General features: G+C 39.7%; 1 protein-coding gene across 1 annotated transcript in view; it reads right to left on the bottom strand.

The window, feature by feature from the left end:
• Spata16 (spermatogenesis associated 16) overlaps positions 1-21,665 on the bottom strand; it is a 286,800-nt gene extending 265,135 nt beyond the window's left edge. The window contains exon 1 of the mRNA XM_028763601.1: positions 21,556-21,665. The gene's annotated coding sequence lies outside the window, so the exon portion shown is untranslated. The remainder of the gene's footprint in view (positions 1-21,555) is intronic.
• Positions 21,666-23,015: the final 1,350 nt, after the last annotated feature.

The raw sequence follows: 23,015 nt of genomic DNA, 5'->3' as shown, positions 1-23,015 counted from the left end.
TTCAAGACAGATTTACTAAGTTTCCAAGGCTCATCTTTAATTCACTCTGAGGCTCAGGTAGGGTTTGAATGTACCACACTCCTGCCTCAGCCTCCTGAGTATTTGGCATCAGCTAGAAGTAGATTTTTTTTTCTGACAGTAAAGCAAAAACTCTTCAGAAAGGAGTTGATTCTGAGAGGTTCTGATGGATTTTGTTTTGCTTTGTTTTAATCTTATCCCGGGTGAAGTACATTTTCTTCTCGGTTGTTCAAATGAGTCATGTAAGAACTAGATTTAAACTATCAACCTCTCCAACTTTTTTTTTAGTAGTCAGGTTGATTAACATGGAGTTAGTCAGTGTTCCCAAGGTTACATTTTAATCTTTACTTCAATACAAAGTACTTTAAGAGGAACCTCTTTGTCGACCATCATGTCAAATGGATTTGTAGGTGGCATTCTGTAAAATGCTTCTTCTTTAATTTAGAAGGCAGCACTGATTTTCTCATATTCACACAGAGGCAGAGATAAAGAAAATCTCTAGCAAATGATAAGAAACATTTGAATGGTCTGGGGGAGGGGCTTTTATAATAAACACAGGTGCAGGAAATGCAGAGGGATCAGTACTCAGTGTTTTCTACCAGCTAACCATTTTACATTTTCAACAATTATTTGATTTTTATTTTTTTACTTCAAGCATATTATCAAGCTTTCTGTTCTACATCTGGGTTTCTATTACCTCTTAGGTGCAATTGGTAGTTTACATGGTTATTAGTAAAACAAATTATTAGATTTTTTTTCAGACACAGGCAACTCAAACCTGGGCAATTCAGAAGAAGAGAATCCTTAAAAATGTGCTCTCTGAAACACTCAACATCACAGTTGCTATGGTTTTCTTTCTTTAAAAAAAAAATCTAATTTTAACTTGCTGTTAAATGTAACCAGAGAGACATTATGAGGAAAAACACCTTGCTTGTTAGTCTACCAGTACACATTGTTATTTTTAAAAACATTCTACAAAATATTCTTTCTGTCTAATAGTCAGGTAATAAAGCCCTTAAACCATGACCAGGATACTGGGCTAGGTGGACCAGGAGACACTAAAGTTGACCAGATCTCAGCATGCCCGTATTCTCAGCCAGGGAAAAGCATCGGTGGAGGATGGGTAGTGGAGATGTACAGATAAACAACTCCCTTCAGAGGAGATACCCTCTTACTTGATTGAACTGCAAGGGATTGAAATGAATCCCAATCTGTTTCCTATGTAGATGCACAGTTCCTGCAGAGCTTAGGACACAGCAGGCCCTCGGTGCACACGTGTTTCCAGAGAGAGAGCATGGCTGAGGTGTAAGGCAGCACTTCTAGGCCTGCTTCTCTATGAACACAGGGGTTTGGAAACGAGTTTTGGAGAAGAGAGAGGCAATGTCCCCATTCCATTTTTTTTTTATCAAAGTAATGTAAGGCATGGTGGACTATTACTGGATAGCAGTGGTGGATTTGGCTCATAGTACGTATTTAAGAAATAAGTAAAGAATCCCACAGACGAAGATATATAAAACACTAACAGCAGCGCTGTTCTCGGTTTCTAGGGTTTTATATATCACAGCATTAAACCTTTCCCCCTCATGACTTCTTTGTAGAGATGTTATTAGCTCAACTTTACTAAAGGAGAAACCATGATATTGAAGCACTATAAGGTAATCAAGGGAACTCTCCATACCTGAGACTTGAACTTAGGGCCATAGATACCAGATTCGACAACTTTAGGATCATATAAGAATTCTACTCTCTGCACTGGACCCTTGGTGCTCAGATATTCACTTTCCTCACATTAAGCATGTTTTCTTTTATAAATTTTATAACTAGATACTTAACATTATTGCTGCCTTATTGGGCGAGACTCCCTTTACAATGGGAAGATAAGCACAATTTTATGGCTAATTCAAGTATAGGAACCAAATTTGTTGAGAAAGAAATAATAGATTTTTAAGGGTTTTAAAAAATCTTTAGTTGTAAGTATTATGGACCCATTGTATTCCAGAAGTCATTAAATAAAGAAAAAAATAATGTGATCATAAAAATTCCACATGAATAGAGAGCAGTGACTTTGGGAATAATTCATCAAAGCAACTGTGCCTCTCTAGACCAGTACATCATGCACATTTATCTGAGAGGGCTACTCACAGTGCCATTATGTAACAGAGAGAGTGTTCGCATTGGTGTTGCAAGAACAGTTTGAATTCTAGGTTTATTATTCATTAATGGCATGTCCTAAGAGGAACCATTCAAGTTGTCTCAACATTACTTTTAGAACTATGAATATCATGGAAAAATCATATGGGATACTTTATAGAACGACACTTATGACAGAAGAGGTTTAGCTATTCCACAAACAGCTCCTTGCAGGGGCCTGTGCCTCCCTCAGAGGATTCTGTCTCTTCTTCCTGTCAAGGATTATGCTCTTACCATCAGCATGGTGCTGGCTAGTTTCATGTCAACTTGACACAAGCTAGAGTTATCTGGGAAAAGGAAGTCTCCACAGAGAAGATGCCTCCATAAGATCAGGCTGCAGACAGGAAAGCCCATAGGGCATTTTCTTAATTAGTGATTTGATGTGGAATGGCCCTGCTCACTGTGGGTGGTGACACCCCTGAGCTGGTGGCCCTGGGTTCTATTAAGAAAGCAAGCTGAGTAAGCCACAAAGATCAAGCTAGTAAGCAGCCTTCCTCCATGGCCTCTGCATTAACTCCTGACTCCAGGTTCCCTCTCTATTGAGTTCCTGCCTTGGCTTCCCTCTTGATTTGAGTTAAGTAAGCCAAATAAACCCTCTGATCCCCAAGTTGCTTTTTGTCAGGATGTTTTCTCATGGAAATATTCACCCCAACTAAGACAACTGCCTTTGCAAGTTATTATTGTTATTTATTATTATTTGGCATCAGACTAGTTTTGGTGATCTAAGCCAATTCAGCAGACCTTATGGGAAGACTGACTAAAAACCTTCCAGACTCCAAAGGGTTGCCTGCTGCCATCATGTGTCAAGCACATGATGATACAGAAGTAGTTCTTCCAACTCGTATTCTCTTCACCATCTTCCCCCATTGGGGCCCAACCATTCTGCTAGGGCTTCTGTTAGAGATCAGCAGTCACGTTCATGTTTCACACCCAGGGACCAGTAGGCTTGCATTAACTGTAGCTCTAGATAGCCGTCTTCATATTGGACAACTCTTGTCTTTGGTGGAACAGTCTTTTCATCTCCACAGGTGACATGATCATTCAGTTTTCCTCTGCCTCACTCACTGGTGATTCATTCACAGCCTTTTGAGCTGCTGGCTCTTCCTTTTCAGCAGTGGTACTCTTTTCCCTAATGGTAGCTGGGGCCTTAGGAGACCTTGTCCAGTGCAGTCCTGTAGCTCCAGATGCTATCACACAGTCCTGTTTACTAGTGTCATGATGCTCCTAGAACTGCCCAATTGTCCATTCAACTACTAATATGAAATCTTCAGTTTGTAAATTAAAAACACCCAGTCTAAAATCTTAATTCTTATTCTTCCTTCCAAGAATATGACACACAAATCCACCCAACTGTCCAGTAGAAAACTACAGGTTGTCTTTGATCTTTTATTTATTTTTTCCTTTTATTCAGTATCCATCTATCTTAGTCAGGGTTTCTATTCCTGAACAAACATCATGACCAAGAAGCAAGTTGGCGAGGAAAAGATTTATTCAGCTTATGCTTCCACATTGCTGTTCATCATTAGAGGAAGTCAGGACTGGAACTCAAGCAGGTTAGGAAGCAGGAGCTGATGCAGAGGCCATGGAGGGAATGTTACTTACTGGCTTGCTTTCCCTGGCTTTCTCAGCTTGTTTTCTTATAGAATCCAAGACTACCAGCCCAGCGATGGTACCACCCACAAGGGGCCCCCTTCATCACTAATTGAGAAAATGCCTTACAGCTAGATCTCATGGAGGCATTTTCTCAAGTGAAGTTCCTTTCTGTGTGATAACTCCAGCTTGTGCCAACTTGACACAAAACCAGCCAGTCCACTATCAGTCACTGATTTTGTTGGCTCCACCCTGCCCACCATTGATATTCTTAAAGCCTCACCATTTCCTATCTAAGTCATTGCCACTGCTTCCTCACACAGCAGGCACAGTGGCTTTTAGAATGAAATCCACATCCCTATTTTACTACCATGTCCCGTCTCACTTTTACTGAAAATCCTTTCATGAATGCCTATAACGCCTACAACAGAACATGGTCCCCAATATCCCTATTCCCTGTGAAGGCCATCAGCCCCTCATCCCTGCAGGCTATAACCAACTTAGTTATCAAGCTTATTTCAAGTTAATAAGTTAACAAGCTTATTTCAACCTCAGACACTCTGCACTCTTTGGCCTGGGGAACAGGGTTTTCTGTGTAGCCCTGGCTGTCCTGGGACTCACTCTGTAGACCAGGCTGGCCTCAAACCCACAGAGATACACCTGCCTCTGTCTCTGCCTCCTCAGGCCTAGGTTTAAAGACCAGTAGGTCTTTTTATCCCCAATGTTATTCAGAGCATAGCTTAAAACACCTCTTCTCCAGAAAGACTTCTTTGATGACCTGTAGTAAACAGCTTCCAGTCACATGTCCATTTTAATCTCAGGAGCTCTTATCCAATCATTCAGTAATTTATGCCATTCCTGTCATACACTCAAGGTGTCTGAGACTCAAGACACACAGTGGTTGTCGACTGGAAGGCTATCTAACGGTCTCTGACTTTATTGCACAATTCAAGACAGGCCCGCTTTCTTTTGCTGTTGCTATCCATCTCAAACACGGATAACTTATACTTTACAGCTTAGCTGGAATTACCTAAGTGTAAGCTACCTTTAATTAAGTGCCTTCACTTTGGATGCTTCTCCCAACCCTCAGGTGTTTTGATTCTTTCCTGCACTTTATTGTACCTATGTTGGTTGTTTGTCTGTTTGTTACTCTAATCAACAATATTTGTGAAGCACCTGCCCCACCCAGTCAGCTTTTATTTTAGTCCTTGCTGGGAAGTTAATAATTTCTTTGATTCTTGGTTCACATAAAGTACAGCTCATCCACAGCTGAAACCCGCAGCATAATCAGTCCTGTTTGGAAAAGAATTAATATTACAATTTGTTATCATTACTAAGTGTGATTGCAAGGATACAATGGTCCTTCTATAAAGTTCTTACTCTAATGTGATTATAAAACCAGTATGTCATTTGTGTGGCAGGAATGGGAATCTTGAAGAAGTCATATCTCAGTGTAATTCAGAGCCCTTTGCCTACAAGTTTTCCTGGAACAAACACAGTCAGCCTGCCAAGGTCAGGAGTATTCTGAAACAAAGTTCGAATCTGGTTTGAAATGTCTCTTCAGAGCTTTGCTCTTAGTGCTCCGCCCCCTTCCTTCGCCCCATATAGAAAAGTGATCAAAGTTTCTGTCTTATAAAGAGGCTAATATACTAAGTGATTGTATAAGGAAAGTAATCTACTCTAAGTTTGGTCAAGAATTTAATTGTGCTGGTAAAGCTCTTATTTCCTAGACTTTTACATTTGGTTTCTTAACTTTCCAGAAAGAAGAAGTCTAGACGAAGAGAGTTTTGAGCATTCTCCAATTTCTCTGTCTTGGAAATGGAATCTCTGGCAGGTGAAGACTCCAATTGACCATCCCACAGTGAAGCAGGCTATAACCACATTTTAGAGCTCTTAAGTCGTTTTTCTCCTTTGCTCCATGGCCTCCCTCCACCACATAAAAATCACACAGTTGTTACAAGTGCCATTTCCAAGCCTTTCGTTTACAGATGCTAACTGAGGTAATAAACAGGAAGCATGAATGAAGATTTTAAATATTTTAACTCGTCCCCAGGGAAGGCTATTTCTCGACCTTCCTTCATTGCACGGAGTTGTTTGTATGGAATGAAGGCCTCATGAGATTTAGCTCTTCCATGCTAGTGTGCTTATTGGTGTCTTCCATGCTCTGTCCATGTTTAGGCAGCCTTGTTGGTGAGACCTCATTGGCAAAAACTTCCTTAACAGTTCTAGTAGACACAATCTCACGGCACATCTCCTGTTCTCCTGACACAATCTTTCTGCCCCATCTTCTGAGGGATTTCCTGAGCCTTAGGTGCAGGACCTACATCACATATTGATTAACTGGGGTTGGAAACTATACAGACATTTGTCCTCTTCTGTATTTCAGTAGTAGTGGTTTTCTGAAATAATTTTTTATGTATTACAAAGAAGAGCTTCTTTGATGAGGGGTGAGAGCTATACTTATCTGTGGGTATAAAGATAAATATTTGCAATACAGTTCTGTGGTTTAATAAAGCAGAGGTTTATTAAAGATTCAAGTTACATTTTTCCACTAGCCCTTGGTAGCTGACTAGGTTTCTAGAACCAAGCATAATTTCCCACTTGTTCAGCAGACGTCAAGTCTACTCGAGATCTATCGGCTACTGATAAGATATGCAAGCTGCTATTGCACCTTTAGGATTATTGTGCAACGATGGTTATTGTTGTTGTTTATAGGTATCATAGCTCGGTGTACTCCCACAGTGTGCGCACACACGCACACACACACACACGCGCGCATGCACACATGTACACATCAACACCTCTCTCCCCAAACACACAAGCAGCAAATTAAAGACAAAGCGGTCATGAATTTGAGAAGGGGTGTATGCGTGGGAGGGGGTTGGAAGGATAAAAATCCTGATGTAATTATGTTATTTTCAAAATAAAAGCATTTAAAGAGCTACAAAAACAATTCTGGTTTGCCCTTAAACTTCTTTAAAGTTTAATGTACCCAGAGGTGAGAAATCCATCTTAATTTTTTTCTTTGAAATAACTTTAGATTTACAGAAAAGTTGTGAGTTATTATCAAAAACTCAAAATTACCCTTCATGTGTATTTGCTAATTTTAAGTATTTTGGACATGTTCCTTACTTTACATCTGATGTTTGTGAATACACAATCCCCCACATGCATACTCATGTGTTTGCATAATTTATTTTTCCAGTCTATTTGATGATACATTGCTTGCATCATGCCCTATTACCCCATAATACTTGACTGGACTTTTGTTTCCTTCTCTGTTATAACACACATGGCTATGAACAGCAGTAGCAGCAATACAACGCTGTGGCTGAATCTATAGTTACTGGCCCCATTTGTCAGTGGTCCTAGTAAAATTGTTTTATTGCTTATTTTTCCTTTTGTAAAAGATCTGGTCTAGAAAACTATACTGAATGTAACTGTCATGTCACTTTGTCCCTTTGACTGTAGAGCAGTGGTTCTCAACCTTCCCAATGCTGTGACCTTTAATACAGTTCTTCATGCTGTGTTGAGCCCCAACCATAGAATTATTTCATTGCTACTTCATAACTGCAATTTTGCTATTCTGTTATGAATTGTAACGTAAGTATCTGACATGCAGGATAGCTGCTATGAGATCCTCAAAGGGGTTTTGACCCACAGGTTGAGAATCGCTCCTCTAGAACAGTTCTCTAGCCTTTCTTTCTCTTGTGTGGCATTGCAGTTTTGAAGAGAGTGAGTTAAATGTTAGAGATGCTAAGTATCTTTCATGGAAAAGTCTCCCAATCTCAATAATTAAAGACAAAATATGGAGACAAAATATGAATCTGAGTTTTGACATGACTTCTAATCTTAACCCTTAGTCTTTTATTTACTTAAGAATTTTTCTTGAGTGATTTAATTTTGAAAGAATTTCGCCTTCTTATTTAAAAAACCCTATGAGTGATAATTCATTTATTATAGTACTAATTCTCTTCTTATAGAGGTGATTAAAAGAATGACAAAACAGCATGTTAAGGACCAAATGTATCACCTAGAACATGGCACGTTCTCTACAGAGAGCAGCTAGCCATGATGGTAAATACAGCATGAATAACACAAGAAAGCAGCCACCACGAAGACAACTGACCTACGTGCCAGTGGTACCGTATCTTTAACCACAGATCCTACGATCATTAAATAAGAAAACGAGTCTGTGAATATATGTAATCCATATTCACTTTATATATATTCAGATATTTATTATAACTTGAACATGGTTATGAGACCGCCTCTGTGTGATTTTCTCCTGATGCTAGCTTTTGTCTGAATTATTAGAAACCTCAGTAAACTGTCTGTGAAGTGTGGTAGGAATATAGAATAAAACTAAAATAGTTTCCCTAAACATAAAATAAAGTTTTCATTTTTTCCTTACAATATTTTATATTCCTTACAATATTTTATAATACATTAAACTTAACCATAAATGTGTCCTTTCTTTTAGACGTTAAATAGAGGACTGTGTAATAACCATAAAAGGAATTTGCATCTGCAGGATCCCGGTAAATGCCTGGTGGCATGGCAACTCACCTTCACTCCTAGTGCTGGGAAGACAAGAGACACCTGCTCCCCATAGAGAGTTGGCTAGTAAAACTGAATCAGGGAATTTGGGTTCAGCTGGAAGATCCTACTTGAGTAAACAGGAGTAATCATGGAAGGTCTCTGACTTCAACTGTGAGGCCTCCATACGTATGTGCACATAGATGCATGCACACATATAGACATGTGCATATATATTCAGAAGCACATGTATGCATGTGTAACCTACACACTCCAGCACTCATATTCATACATACATACATACATGCATTTGTCCACACTATACACACACACACACACACGAGAAAAAGAGTATAATAAAAAAAAGAATTTGTAGAATAGATATCGTTTTTAACACTTGAGATACTGCTGGATAAGAGTTTTAAAAATAGAATCTTCCTAAGAACGAATCACACAATTCTGTATGGCACTTAACTCGGGTCTGGAGAGAAAGGGGGAAGTGTCTGAAGACCATCTCCCTCTCTATGCATAGCCACACTATAAGGCAAAGTCAAAGGTAGGGCTTACATGATTCTTTGACCAACTTTTGGTTTTGGTGTTTTTACTGAAGATAAAATAATTACAAAGTAATTTCAAACAGTTTGGAATTTATAAATATTTGTCTAGACAAAAAGCAATTCTGTTTATTTACAAATATATATTTACTTATGTATATAGTTTTTAATGAAGATATTTAAAAAGATTTCTTCAGACTCTTTAGTAGAACTTGTGATTTCATTTGTGAAGGAAGTTGTGTCTGGAAGAAATCAACTTTCAATTAAGACAGAAGAGATAGCTAAACAATTTTGGAAATATTTCTTTCACTTTTTGAATACTGTTTTATTTATATTTAGGAGGAGAAATATTTGAAACCAGGCTGGATATTAATTATCCACTAGCGTTTTCCTATTGATCTAAGCAAAAGAGAACCACAAAGTCAAAGGACTTCTTGGAAACAAAGTTTTGATAAATGCCAAACGCCAATCTGAACCTGACAAGTGATGTCAGCCAAACCATTGTGTGACACATTGAGCTGTTTAAGGGCAAGGCAGGACAGCAGTCCAGGACTTCTACTAAGAACTAATAGAAAGCCAGAATAAAATCCTTGCTTATCAGGGTGAGTGCACTGGATAACTAGGAAGTGATGAGAAAGGATGGGTGTACAACTCCCTCAGCAAAGAATTATGGGAAGCAACAGAGGGTAATAAGTTTGTGAGAATATACATATAGAAATAATGACTGTCGATTGGCCATATTAAGCAATAAAACAGAAGTAAATATCCTTGCAATAAATCTTTATGGCCATTTTAACCCTGGGTGATTGGACAGTTGTAGGCATGGGACTGAGGTTGAGCCCCTGACATTTCTGTGAGGTAGGTGCAATTGTGGGTGATCGTGAAATCACCAGAGCTCATGGTAAATACTGGGAGTGTAGGAGGTCAAAATGACCAGGCACAGAGCTGTTTTAAAACTTAAGTCCTGTCAGTTGTGAGTGCTACATTCAGCAGCAGTCTGAAGTGGAAACTTTTTAAAGGCAGCAAGATATTTTGATAGTCATATGAAACAGAGATACAGAGAAATGGTGTCAAGTACTGGCAGGCCTTCAGATGAAAGTCTCAAGAACCTGACGCACCAGGGGAGTGCCCTCTCCAGGGCTGTATTCACCTCAACATGGGAACAAAGTTAGATACAAATATGTATGCATATATGTATATTCATATGTATATATGGGTGGTATAAAGGATGGTATTACATGCATTTTATTTAATCATTCCCATATTGCTGGGCATTTAAGCTGTGTCCAAGTATTTTAAAAAACTGTATTATTGTTGTATTGCTGTACTGATTTTTCATTTATTTATTTATTTATTTATTTATTTTTTATATTTATTTACTTATTTACTTGTTTATTTATTTATTTTTGGTCAAAGACACAATGTAGCGTCATCTGGGAAGAGGAAACTCCAATTGACAAATGGATTCCATCAAATTGGCTTGTGGGCATATCTGTGGAGCATTTTCTTGAATAATGGTGGATGTGGAAGGGCCTGGCCCACTTTGGGTGGTCTACATCTGAACATGTGGTCCTGGGTTGTATAAAGCAGGTAGCTAATCAAGCCACGGGAAGCAGGCCAGTGCACACCATTCCTCCATGTTTGCTGCTTCCAGTTCCTGCCTAGAGTTCCTGCCTTCTTTCCCCTTTGTGACGTAAGTCATAAGCCAGATAAACTCTTTCCTACCCAATTTGCTTTCAGTGTTTTGTCAGAGTAACAAACAAAGAAGTTAACTAGAACAACCGTTTAAAACTTTTAAAAGAGCTAGGAATGATGGCACACCTTTAAGCCCAGCAGCACTTGGGAGGCAGAAGCAGGTGGAATTGAAAACCAGGTCTGCATAGCAAGTTCAAGTTCCATTTAGCTCTTGTGTGTCATCTACATTGACCTAGTAGCTCACTATGTCACAAACTTAGTGAATAGTTAGTTCGTTGTAGAGATTATATAGACACATGTAGTGAAGCAGACCACGTGTATCATCACTAACTTCCCAAACACAATCTTCAATATTAATAGAAAATGTTAATTATGTAAAATCTCTTTGTGATCACATAATAAAAAACAAAAGAATGTATAGATGACAGAGATACAGTCATGGGTGAATAAGATATTGAAACTAGCTAAGGAATTTAAAATAACTAACTATAATAACTATATTCAAGATGAGAAAAGGGATTGATTATGAAGACTCTGGTAATAGAGATTATTGGAATTTATGAAAAAGATTAAATGAAAATTCTAGAACTGAGAAATGAAATATCTGAAATTAACTCACTAAATGAATTGCAATATAAATTAAATGTATCAGAATATAGGATTAGTAAACTCAAAGAAGCAATCAACAGGAAATACATGAATCTAAAAAGAGAAATAAGATAATGGAAACTATAGAAAAGAATTTTAGTAGTGTTTTTGGATCCCCACAAGGAACAAAGAGAAGCACAAGGGAATTATGGGAGGCAATGAAAGATAATAAAAGGTAACTTGTAAAAACATACACATAGTGTATATACACATACAGTGTTTATAACGACAGTTGATTGGCCAGATTAAGCAATAAAACAGAAATGTTGCTTTAAGAAATCGTACTGCAATTGACCTGGAAAGCTCTTTCCTGCTTGCTAGCTTTCAGAGTGCTATTTTAAGGTGTTAAAAACAGGCTTCTGGGGGAGAAACTCATCCATGGTCTTATCTGGGGTTTGCCCTGCTTCCTCTGATACAACCTGGCAGATAAGGCTAGCCTAGAGTTCCAGCAGTGACTTGGCTGCTATGGGGTTACAACCAGCATTAGGTTGCATTTGAGGGACTCTATGGGAGATGATTCACGTCTGACACTGTAAACCTGGTGCAGTCCATGGTTAGGGAGGACAGGACTGAGCAAGAGTCCACTATTGTCTTGCTAAATGAACTTCCTTTAAATATTTATGTCTATAGGCCAGTGCTGTTCCCAAGCTCAGTCAGAAAAACTTCTGTTTGCAGTGGGCTGTTGTTGGTTAGTGTTTAGAAAAGTGACCTTTGAGTGCTTGGCCCTAAATGTGACATCTGTAACAATCTCCTAGCCCTTCCCCAAGGCTCTGGGAACATTATGCAAAAGAGGCTGAAAGTAATTTAAAGAGCCAGCATGGAGAGTGCTTCTGAGAAAGTCTGTCTGGACGTGATGTGGCTGCTACAGTCACCAACTCACAGTATCTACAGGTATTTGCCCCAAACCTACATAAAATCAACTCAGTCAATATTTCATTGTGGGTGCAGGCGGGACTCATGATGCCTTACACCCAGATGAAGAGCCAGTGGCAGTTGGTAGCTGCTGTGGTCAGACGTCATTTTTCTTTATGAATGCTGGTAGGTGTTTCTATCTCTGTTAAGTGGCTCTTCCTCCATACATGTGAGAGCAGCACTGATTGGACTCAGTGAGTCCTTACAAATAAGAGGACACGAAAGGACATGAACGTGAGAGGAATGTGTTGAGCACTGGGAGGATGGAAGAAGGAGAAAGCTGCAGTGGGTATGCTCAAGATCGACCGTGTGAAAATATGAAATCGCTAAAAAAGCAACTGAAACTGTTCATAATGTGGAAACAGAAAAAATATGTCTTTGAGGTTTCAAATGTATGTAGGATAAAAATAAAAATAAACATAATGCAAAACATGGGAAAGGGGAATAGAGTTAAAGCATCCTTTGATTTGAAAATTTGTGAAGATTTGCTAAAGTTAATTATTTGGTTTAGAATGTAATAAATAACAGGATCATATTGTAATTTCTAGAGTAAACACCATGAAATGATCAAAATGTGTAGCAGCTTGAGTTGGGTATACGGCTAAGATGCGAGAGTACAAGTGTAGCATACACAAAGATGTTGGTCCCAGCCTCCGAACCCACTGAACACACAAAGCAGAAGGTGCATATGCCTGTGCTGTAGAGCTTGTGGAGGCAAGGGGTCTGCAGTGCAAGGTCATGGAGTACAAGATCCGGTCTGAAACTCCAAACCCAAAATGAACATAAAGCACATATCAAATAAATGAGAGATCATACAACTTATCGACTATGCTAAATAATAAGAAACAAAGGGACCAAATAGAAACTAGAGATGGTAGATGCTAACTGAAATATATCAGTGATAACAAATTTTAGATTTAAAAGTGCTACATATTTTAATTAAGTCTAAGACTGTTATTTTGGAAGCAAAATACAGTTCCTAACTATATTCTGTCTATGAGACATATGCCTTAAATAGCAGAACAGAAAAGTAGAAAACAAAGTCACACAGAAGGGCAGAGCACACAACCCTCAACCACGATGAGGGGATGGCTCTATTAATATCAGAGCAGACAGCGAGGCAAGCGGCTTAACTGGAGGCAGAGAAGGTGTGCCAGTTACTAACTTATTGTCTGCCAGCTCCAAACCCACACTCCCCCTGTATACTGAGATTGGAACTGAACTCTGCAGGCTCCATTTCAACGATTCCAGCTGGCTGAAAATTAGCTCTGCTCATGCAGGGTGGGAGAAACCCCACAAAGCTGGAAGAAGAAGATGGCCTTTTCCTTCTGCTCTCTTCCCACTAACAGCCAGTGCCTCTGCGTGAAGGGGTCCAGGCACTATCATCCTCTGGAGTGAGGACTTTCAAGGTTCAGCAGAGGATACATGTACTCTTTGTGAACATCACCACAGCCAAGCCACTCTTCTTATTTCAGGGCAAGTAAACTCCATTACAGGGAGTTCCCATGACAACTCCACCTTCTCACAGGAAGCATGAACCTTGCTTTTAAACGAAATCTTTTAACATTCAAGATTCCTGTATCTGTCTAAAAATTCTGCAGTCCACCTAGCTGTCTCTCTACTTGTTTGGTAATTAGCAACATCTATTTATTTATTATTTAATTATATGAAAGGTATTAGCATACACTTGATGGATTCCACTATGATGTTTTTATACATGTGTATATTTTGATCATATTCACTCTATTACTCTCTCTTTAATTATAAAATTTGAAAGCTTTCTATGTTGTGTGTATGTGTGTGTGCTTGAATGCACATGTGTCTCACACAGTGTTCCACACAATGCTAGTAGAGGTCACAGGACAACTCTTAGGAGTCAGTTCTTCTCTTCCATCATGAGGGTCTCCATGGAACTCAGTTGTCAGTGGTGGAAAGTATCTTCACCAGCTGACTTGTCTCACCACCTCTTCCCTCCCACCCCAGCTAATCTGTTTCCTCTTTCCAACTAGCCTACCCCATTCTGCATTATGCTATTTATTTATTTATTGGCAACTAAATTAGTTTTATTAGAATACTTAAAAAAGGATAGGTGAAGATTCTTTACAGGAGTTTAGACAGCTTAAAATGGCTACCCAACTAAAGAAAATGCACGTCCCTCCTCATCAGCCTTGAACTGTGTATAAATCCTTAGCCAGGGATTGGCCCCTGTGAACTCCACTATCCTGAATGACAGGAAGCTAATGTGCCTAAAGCTGGGTAGAACTCTGCAGGCAAGTGTGCTAGAGTATGGCATCCTAGGTGGTTGGCAGTAACAAGACTTTATTGTAGATAGGTCTGGAGTCTGCTCCTGACTCTACCTTATTGAGCATGGGATGCTTAAGTTGATACCGTTAACACCATGGCTTTCAAATACACAAACCCAACATTTTGAAAAAGGGAGAAATTGACAAGTTTCCAATTATAGTGGGAAATATAATGCATGTTTTTCAATTGCTTGGAGGAGAAAGAAAGGGGAAGTAAAGAGGCAGAGCCAGGTCAGTGTGGGGAGCTCTGTGCAAAGCAAGCCACAAACCTTGCTTAACATCTAGAAGTTTGCATCAAAGAATAATCCAATGTGTATTTTTTTCAAGTGCATCTGAAATGTTTACCAGGGCTAGTTCTGTCTCACTCATGAGCAAAGAGGAGGCAAATTTAAAATTTAATATATATATATATATATATATATATATATATATATATGGTCAAGAACTGGCCTGTTAATCTTGAAAAACAATAAATAAATCTGAACAACTTAAAACAGCCAGAATCCAGGAGCTGGCATGAGTCCTGTGGTGGTAAATAGGGCAATCCTTGATGCAAGGATAAATAGTCCCACCATCTGAACAGAATAGAAAGCCCAGAAATAGGTTCATACATAAATGGTCACTTCATTTGTGATCAGGTGCCCGGGCAGAATTGTGTTGTTTAAAATAAGTGTTGCTCACCTTAGAGAAAATGGAGAAAAAGTGAATTTTGTCTTCAAATTTGCATAAAAATTACACAAAACAACGCATTGGAAAACCATAAGTAAAGAGACCATTCACATCTTTAGAATACAGTGAAGTATTTTCATGGTTAGGGTAAGAAAAGATTTCTTAGGCAGCACTTAAACACAATGAATTCCGTGATATTGTGAATACAAAATGAGCACCTCTAATCTGAAAATTCCAATTATGCAGTCTAAAACTCACCATATTCTGATACTTAAGGAGGACTGACAAAATGTCATGAGTGGAAAATTTCTCATGTGTCAGTAAGATGTGGTCAAAATGTAGAGAGAGACACTACAAAGACTATACAGTTAAAGGTATGTGTGCAATAACATAATACATGTGCAAGCTTGAAATCCACAGGTGGTTAGCTATGCAAATATCTATATCTTCTGTGTAAATATTATAAACAGAAAAATAAAATTTTGTGGTTTTGGGTAAGAGACACAGAACTTGTAATAGTTCTTGTTTATCAAAACTCATTGTTGGAAGATGAAAGGGCAACACATGGACCAGGTAAAGTGTCTTTAACGCATGCGTCTGACATGGACTCATACCTAGCATATACAAAGAACTCCTACAGATCAGAAGGATCAGAACTCCTATCAAAAGGGCAGATGACCCAGTGTGGAATGATCCCCAAATATCAATAGGAATGCCAAAAAAGATAATCCCCAAGTAACCAATAAATGTATAGAAAGGCCATCAGTTTTATTAATAAACAACAGGAAATACAAGTTGAAATTAGAGACCTATAACCACAACAAATCTCCATGGTTATAATTAAAATGATAGACTTTGGTTGATTTATCAGGGTTACAATGTAACTAGATCACTCATATAGCAGCTATGAACAGAAACTGGTATCACCAATTTGGAAATACTTTTAGTTTATGGATATCACAAAGTGTCTATTATGTGCTATTTAAAAGTTTACATTAGGAAACGGTCGATTGTGACAGGTTGAAGTTTTGGTAAGGTAAGGGAACAACCATCTCTCTGTCAGAGCCAGTCATTGTGCAAAGTTAGAAAGAAGGTGTCACAATGAATCTAGTAAGGACCAGAGAGGACAATGACCTAGGCCTTCTCACCATCTGGCAGTGATGGGATTTCTTCTTCCCAGTAAATTTGAGAAGGAAGAAAATAATGGCCATTTGAGAAGAAAAATAGAACTGAAGAAAAAAAATAGAACTTGTACTTCAGACTTACTAAATATTACCAAGTGGTGTGTGTGTGTGTGTGTGTGTGTGTGTGTGTGCGCGCGCGCACGCTGTCCTGTGCCTGGTGTTTACAGAGCTGGAACCCAGCATAAGATACTTTGGAACTGTTGTGTTAGACAGTTTTGATACTGGGAGTTGAATTTGGGTCCCCTGTCGGAAGAGCCTGTGCTCTTACTTGAGTCGTATCTCTGACCCCATCAGTTAAGTGATTATGTCATGCCAGTTCTCTGTAATTGTAAAGTTTTAACAGTACCTCTCCCCAATTCCAGTATAACATAAATGGGGCCTCTAGAGTCTGCTCAGTGTAGTTTAATATAAAATCAGTTGTTTGCCTCTGCTGTCCGTTTGACCTGCACAGGAAGACTCCAGGCATGCCTAACCCAGACACCAGCAGCCATGTCACGCCTTGAGGCATAGATGAAAAAGGATCTGGAGTGACTTTTTACTTCTTCTCCCAAATCCATCCTTTGTCCCTGATAACACAGTATGGCTCTGAAAATCTGGAGGAAGGAAAGGAGGCTGAGAAGAGGTGAGGTTGGAGCGAAATGGAACTCGGCATTGAAAGGTCAGAACAAAGCCTGGGGAGCACCCGGGAAGGTGTTCATTGGTTCTGGTCACCTAAATTTTGTGGCAACAGACAGATGTCATAGCATGGAGATCCACAGAGGACAAGAGCTGTGGGAGAAAAAAGAAAGAGGAAACGCCAACTGCCAGTGATACTGCTCCTGTGGGAGGCTAAACTTCTGTTTTTACACTCACAGGACTGGTCAAAACAAAACCAAACAGAACCTGTCTGGACCGTGTAAAAGACTTCTGTACAGTCTGTGGGATTGAAATGGTGTCTAATCTACTGCACATATCCCTCCACTCAATCTAGTAGTAGGCTCTTGTACAGTCTGACTATGTAAGTGCTAATGACTCTGCTGAATATAAATGATGAGGGATTCCTGAAAGACCTGAATTTACAGAGCCTTCAAGGAAGCCTTGGTTTAGCTAAGAGACTCACAAGATCTCTGTGCTTCTCCCTGTGAACCAACATGGAATTCAGTGGATCATAAAGTGTTTTCTACACTTTATGTTCGAGTTTCCAAATGTCTGTTCAACAGGCCTGTGATGCAGTCATTATGTAGTAGTTTTGCAGATGACTCCATATTAACAAAATCACGTGGATTTCTAACAAGCTAATAATGCGCATTTTTTTTGAGCAGATGACAATACAATGCCTCCTCTGGCTGTATCTTAAGTGGTCTTTAAAGACCGTGTTGGATTCTTCCGCCCGAGTGCTGCCTAATAGGAGTTTAAGTGAGAAGTGGTGGGTGAGCATTGGAGCAGTCATGCATGGGAAATTGGATGAACACTTACAATGCAGAATTTCCTACAGTAAGCTATTCCAGCAGAGGGACTTAGGCCCGTGTTTAGTGCCAGAAACGTTGAAACTGCCCTGAACAGCTTTTGTCCTCATAAGGAATAAGCTAAGGGTGTCTGAGGAAGTGCCAGGCAAATATTTTTGATGTGGTATTTTCAAACACACACACACACACACACACACACACACACACACACACACACACACACACGAGAGAGAGAGAGAGAGAGAGAGAGAGAGAGAGAGAGAGCATGTCTTCTTGTAGAAAGAAATTAGTCTTCTTGAATTTAGATTGTATATATCAGTGCTTACTCTAAGACATGTGTGTACAACCTAAGTTAATCCAAACAAACAAGATGGAAGAACTGAGGGACCCACAGGAAGGAACTGAAATCAGCAACTCTGATTTCTATTCAGTGACTGCACTGCTCATCTCCGTGAAGCATTTTCCTTTAAATGGTCCACTTAAAACCATATCAATTTTCCACTCATCATGCAATTCTAGATTGTAGTAGTGACTTCAGCTTCAGCTTCTCCCAATTAAGATGAAAGGGACACATTCTAACACTTCTTCTGCATCAAGTCAGCTCAATTACCTCCTGAGCCTGCCCAAATTGTGAAATACTGGTGGTTCAAAAAAATCTGTCAGTCCTGCATGTTACAGATGTACATAGCTTCACACAGACTTGAATTGTGCAAAGTAATACAACCAACCAAGCCCTAGAAGCTTTCAAAGGTGAGGAGGCAGATCCATATCTTTGCTCCCCTTCCAGGCTATTTTATAAGAGTCCTTTCATATAGAGAATTTGGAACAATGCTGTAAAGTCAGGCTGTATGCTTTGGCATCTTCATTTACAAAAGAAGTTAAGGATGATCTTGGCCTCACATGGGGGAACAGAGGAGGGTTACCTGATAACAGTAAGTTCGTAATAAATGTTGCGTATTATTTTATCATGATTGTTATTTTATTATTTGTGTTATTATTGCTCAGCAATTTCTTAAAAATTAGACAATTAGGGAATGTTCCTCACACTGGACAGATGGCTCGTGCTCATTTATCAGGAGTATTTTGAAATTTAGCCAGAGCTGTGATAAGTTATAGTCTCTATTCTGGCGATGTTTAAGCCAGACTGCTATAATATTTTATTTTACAACATCCTTGAAAAAAATTTCAGCAAGGCTGTTTATGGGTGCAAAATGTTACAACTTCAATGCTCCTTTCCAAGGGGATGACTCAATATATCCTAGACTGGTTGAGAGACAATATTCTGGGCTCCCTGATGTAAGGGACTTTAAAACCCTTGTGCATGTGGTGTTTGATCACTTTTCCTACTCCGACTTTTTCTTGTGCATGTTGGGGTACCTCATCAACTGTTTTGAACTGATGTGTCACATAAAAGAAGAATAAGAAGGAAAAAAGCAGTCCATCATTGAATTCTATGTAAAAGGGGATGGCTTTAAACACTGCCTCTTAATTAGAAAAACATTGTCCTGCGGTGAGTAATCATCTCAGGTTGAGACTGGGAGGTCATTTCAAGGTCACTCGCCTCTTATGCTTTATGCTTTCTTGGTGCCTCTCTGCTAGATTTAACCACTGTAAGGTGCTGCTTTCCCTGTCCAGAAGAACAAACCACAAACAATGCCTTCCATTCCTTTCAATAAATATACTCTTCAAAAATGAAATACTTGTGTTGAACACATCATGATCATATCCACCTGTAGTCACCTCTGTGCCTCTTCCTTGGCTATGCTACAACAAGTCTCCATCCCAACACTGCACCTTCATTTTTGTTAGAATACAGTTATTAGTGCAGTCCATGCATCCTGGCTTGAGGTCACTCACTAGGGCATGGGTAACCTACCATTTTGAAGCTACCACCTCAAGTGTGACTCTCATCATTAGCTGTGGGTAAGAAAAAATACATCATCTTTTTTTCCGCTCTTGAATGGCTTTTAAAATCTCTTTGAAAATGACCAGATGGGAAGAATTTGCCATTTGGTTATAATAAGACAGATGAATAACAGAATGAACAATACGGGATACACACTTCAGTGGAAAGTTCACTTGTGGAACAAAACAACGTCTCAGTTCGATCTTGATTACGTTGTGTTGCTCACCATGGCAACTGGTGAAGTTAGGCAGACCTGCGCACTTCCAGAAGCGCTTTGGATACTTTAAATTTGTGTGCCTGTGAGACAAGGCAACAGCTTTACCTCCAGCTGTATCCCTCTTTCCCACTGCAGTCTTTCAGAGTGCCCATTGTGTGCCAGGCATGCCAGAATAATGACATAGTCTCTAGCAATGACAGAACTGCAGCCAGGGAGTCTGAAGTACTCCAACCTCTCTCTCTTACTTCCTTTGCTTTCTCCTATCTTCAATTTCTCCTTACAAGAATTCCTGAGCTTCTGTCACAGGTGAAGGAAAACTGAAAACCCTTGTGGTGACAGAAAGCCATCATAGTACACTAGAAAGACAGTCTCCTGCCCCCGCCGAGCTCTCCAGGGAGTATATGACATTAAAGCTCACTTTAGCCTTTCAGTGTGTGTAACATTAAATCAAAAGCAGTCATCCAAAATTATTTATCAGCCCATGTGACGTTTTCCAAGCACTTTAAATTAGCGGCCTTTACTGATGCCTATAAATATTTTATTGGTAAAGAATATGAAATGTAAATTGTATGAAATAAGGATTTAAAGCTGTTTTTCACTGCTCAGCCTGAACCACCTTTGAATGAATGCTTTCTGTGATGGACGTTCATTGACTCAGTCTGATCATTAACGTTTTGTGCTGGGCTCCTCAGGATAAAAACATGACATGGTTTCTGCTTAGAGAAGCAGTTCTCAACATGTGGGTCTCGGACCCTTTGGGGTTTAAGCAACCCTTTCACAGGTGTCACATATCAGATATCATGTAAATCAGGTATTTATAGTACAATTCAGAACAGTAGCAAACTGACAGTTATGAAGTGGCAACAAAAGTAACTTATTTCTTATCGTGGGGGTCGCCACTACATGAGGAACTGTATTAAAGGGACCCAGTATTACAGTATTAGGAAGTTTGGGAACCACTGGCTTAGATTTATCTTCATACAATGTGTCTCTCTGTGTATGTGTGTGTGTGTCCGTGCACACCCATCCGTCTGGTCCCCCTGTCTGTCCATCCATCTATCCACATATCTACCTGGTTTAACTCTGCTTCAGGCTGGTTCTGAACTCACTACATGAGTGTTCCCAGTCTGGCCTCAAACCCTGATAATTCTCTTGACTCAGTCTCCCAAGTGCTGAGGTTCCATGCAGAGCAATCATGCTAGGCTTCCAGCTAATATCTTCAGTTGTGACCAGAATAACACGGTCTGTACCACAAATGATGAATGCCAGAGCGTGGCAGCCATCAGCTCCTATAGGGCCAAATGTTCTCAATCCATACTGGTCACTAAGGAATAGCAGTTAGGATAAAGGAAAAGGAAAATAGATAAAGCTCCCTTACTCATGAAGCTGAATAGGCTTTAGCTTTTCTCGTCCCAATGAGATTAAAATAGAAAGAGCCTATATCTCCTTTGGTGAGCAAGGCTAAGGGTTCCTAATCAAGGCATTAGTTTTGAACCTATCTTCTAACTGCTTACGGAGGGAAGGATTGTTCACGAGCAATATTTCTTCCTTTCCTGTTCCGCATGAGAAGTTAGGGAGCAGATCTAACTTCTGCTGCTGCTGTTCAAGCTTCCCCCACAGCAACCCCTTTTCCTACACAAAGCCTGCCAATTGCTTTGTTCTTAGGTATAGCAGCCTCTTCCTACCTGTGTGGTTCAGGTCAGAGACACTGAGTGGAGTGACTACCAGCTACAGCATCTGTCGACCCAACGGTCCCAATCCCTGGCCAAGCTGCTGTGGAGCTTCAGAGGGCTCTCAGGATTAAAACGACCAGCCACGTGGCCCCACCCTTTTACCAGACCACGTGCCTCGAGGCTCCACCCATCATCTGGGAGCTACTGGCCCCTCCCTTTCCTTCTCTCTGAATGTGTCTGTTATGTGTGGGTTTCCTTTCGTACTCTAAAATTAATGCAGACAGAAAAATAATTTAGAAGGTCTTTGCCCACCCCTAGCTAAGAAGCTATTGTCACTTGATTCATAGCAGGGGAGAAGGAATCAATTTTCTTCAGAGACCCATGTTCCTATAGGTGCTCCTAAGATGACAGCAAGTAGACTTTGGAGGGAAAAGTGGTGGTGGCGGGGGTGGGTCAAAAGAGGGGCTGACGAAGACGGAATGGGGCTGATAGCTCAAAGCTCATAATATGCGTGTATGATATCCTCAAACAAGACAAAAAGAGAAAACACAATTTGGAAGAGTGAAATATGCCCAGAAAATAAGAATTACCTGAGAGACATTAAGAACATTTTTCTATATTTCTTTGGCTATATAAAAAACTAGTGCCCCTTCTGTTCTCTTACTGTCACATAGCTACATTCACTTACAGAGACATAATATATGTAAATATACTTTATACAATTTTGCATGTCCTTTATTTTAAAAAAAAGTTTATTCATTCTGTGTATGTTTATGTGGGTGCATAGATGCATGGTTCTGTCGGAGGACGACTTGGAAATTGGTTTTCTCTTTCCACCATGTAGAACTCTGGGACTGAAGTTAGCTCGTTAGGCTTGGCAGAAAGTGCATTTACCCTTTGGTTTACCTCACAGGTCTATATTTTCTTTCTTAAAGAAAAATGTCCTTAAACTTTATACTCTATCCATATGTTGTTCATGGACCGTATTTATAGACTAAAACCAAACATTTAATAAAAAAAAACTACTTTGTACCTTACACTTTGTGTATGTGTGTGTGCCTGTGTGTATGTGTGTGTGTGCATGTGTGTGTTTGTGTGCGTGTGTGTGTGTGTGTGTGTGTGTGAGACTGAAGACAGCCTTGAGTCTTGTTCCTTAGGACCAATCCACCTTGCTTTTTGGGACAAAGTCTCTTGCTGATTTGTGGGACTTGCCCAACTAAACTGGCAGGGCAACAAGTCTCAGGGAGCCAGCTCTTTCGACCTCCAGCTCAGGCGTTACAAGTGCACTCCACCGTGGTCTGCTGTTTAATGTCAGTTCTGGAAACCAAACTCTGGTCCTTACACTTGGAATCTACCCCTTAATAGACTGTTTTTCAGCCCCTTACACAGGGCTGTATGTATGCATGTTGTGTGTATGCATGTTGTGTGTATGAAGCACATTGTCATCCACATGTGTCCTTGTGCAGTCCTTA

Source organism: Grammomys surdaster, unplaced genomic scaffold (assembly GCF_004785775.1).
Source record: "Grammomys surdaster isolate TR1022 unplaced genomic scaffold, NIH_TR_1.0 62, whole genome shotgun sequence".
Classification (NCBI taxonomy): Eukaryota; Metazoa; Chordata; class Mammalia; order Rodentia; family Muridae; genus Grammomys; species Grammomys surdaster.
The sequence above is the reverse complement of the archived record's forward strand: the minus strand, read 5'-3'. Positions and strand labels throughout refer to the sequence as shown.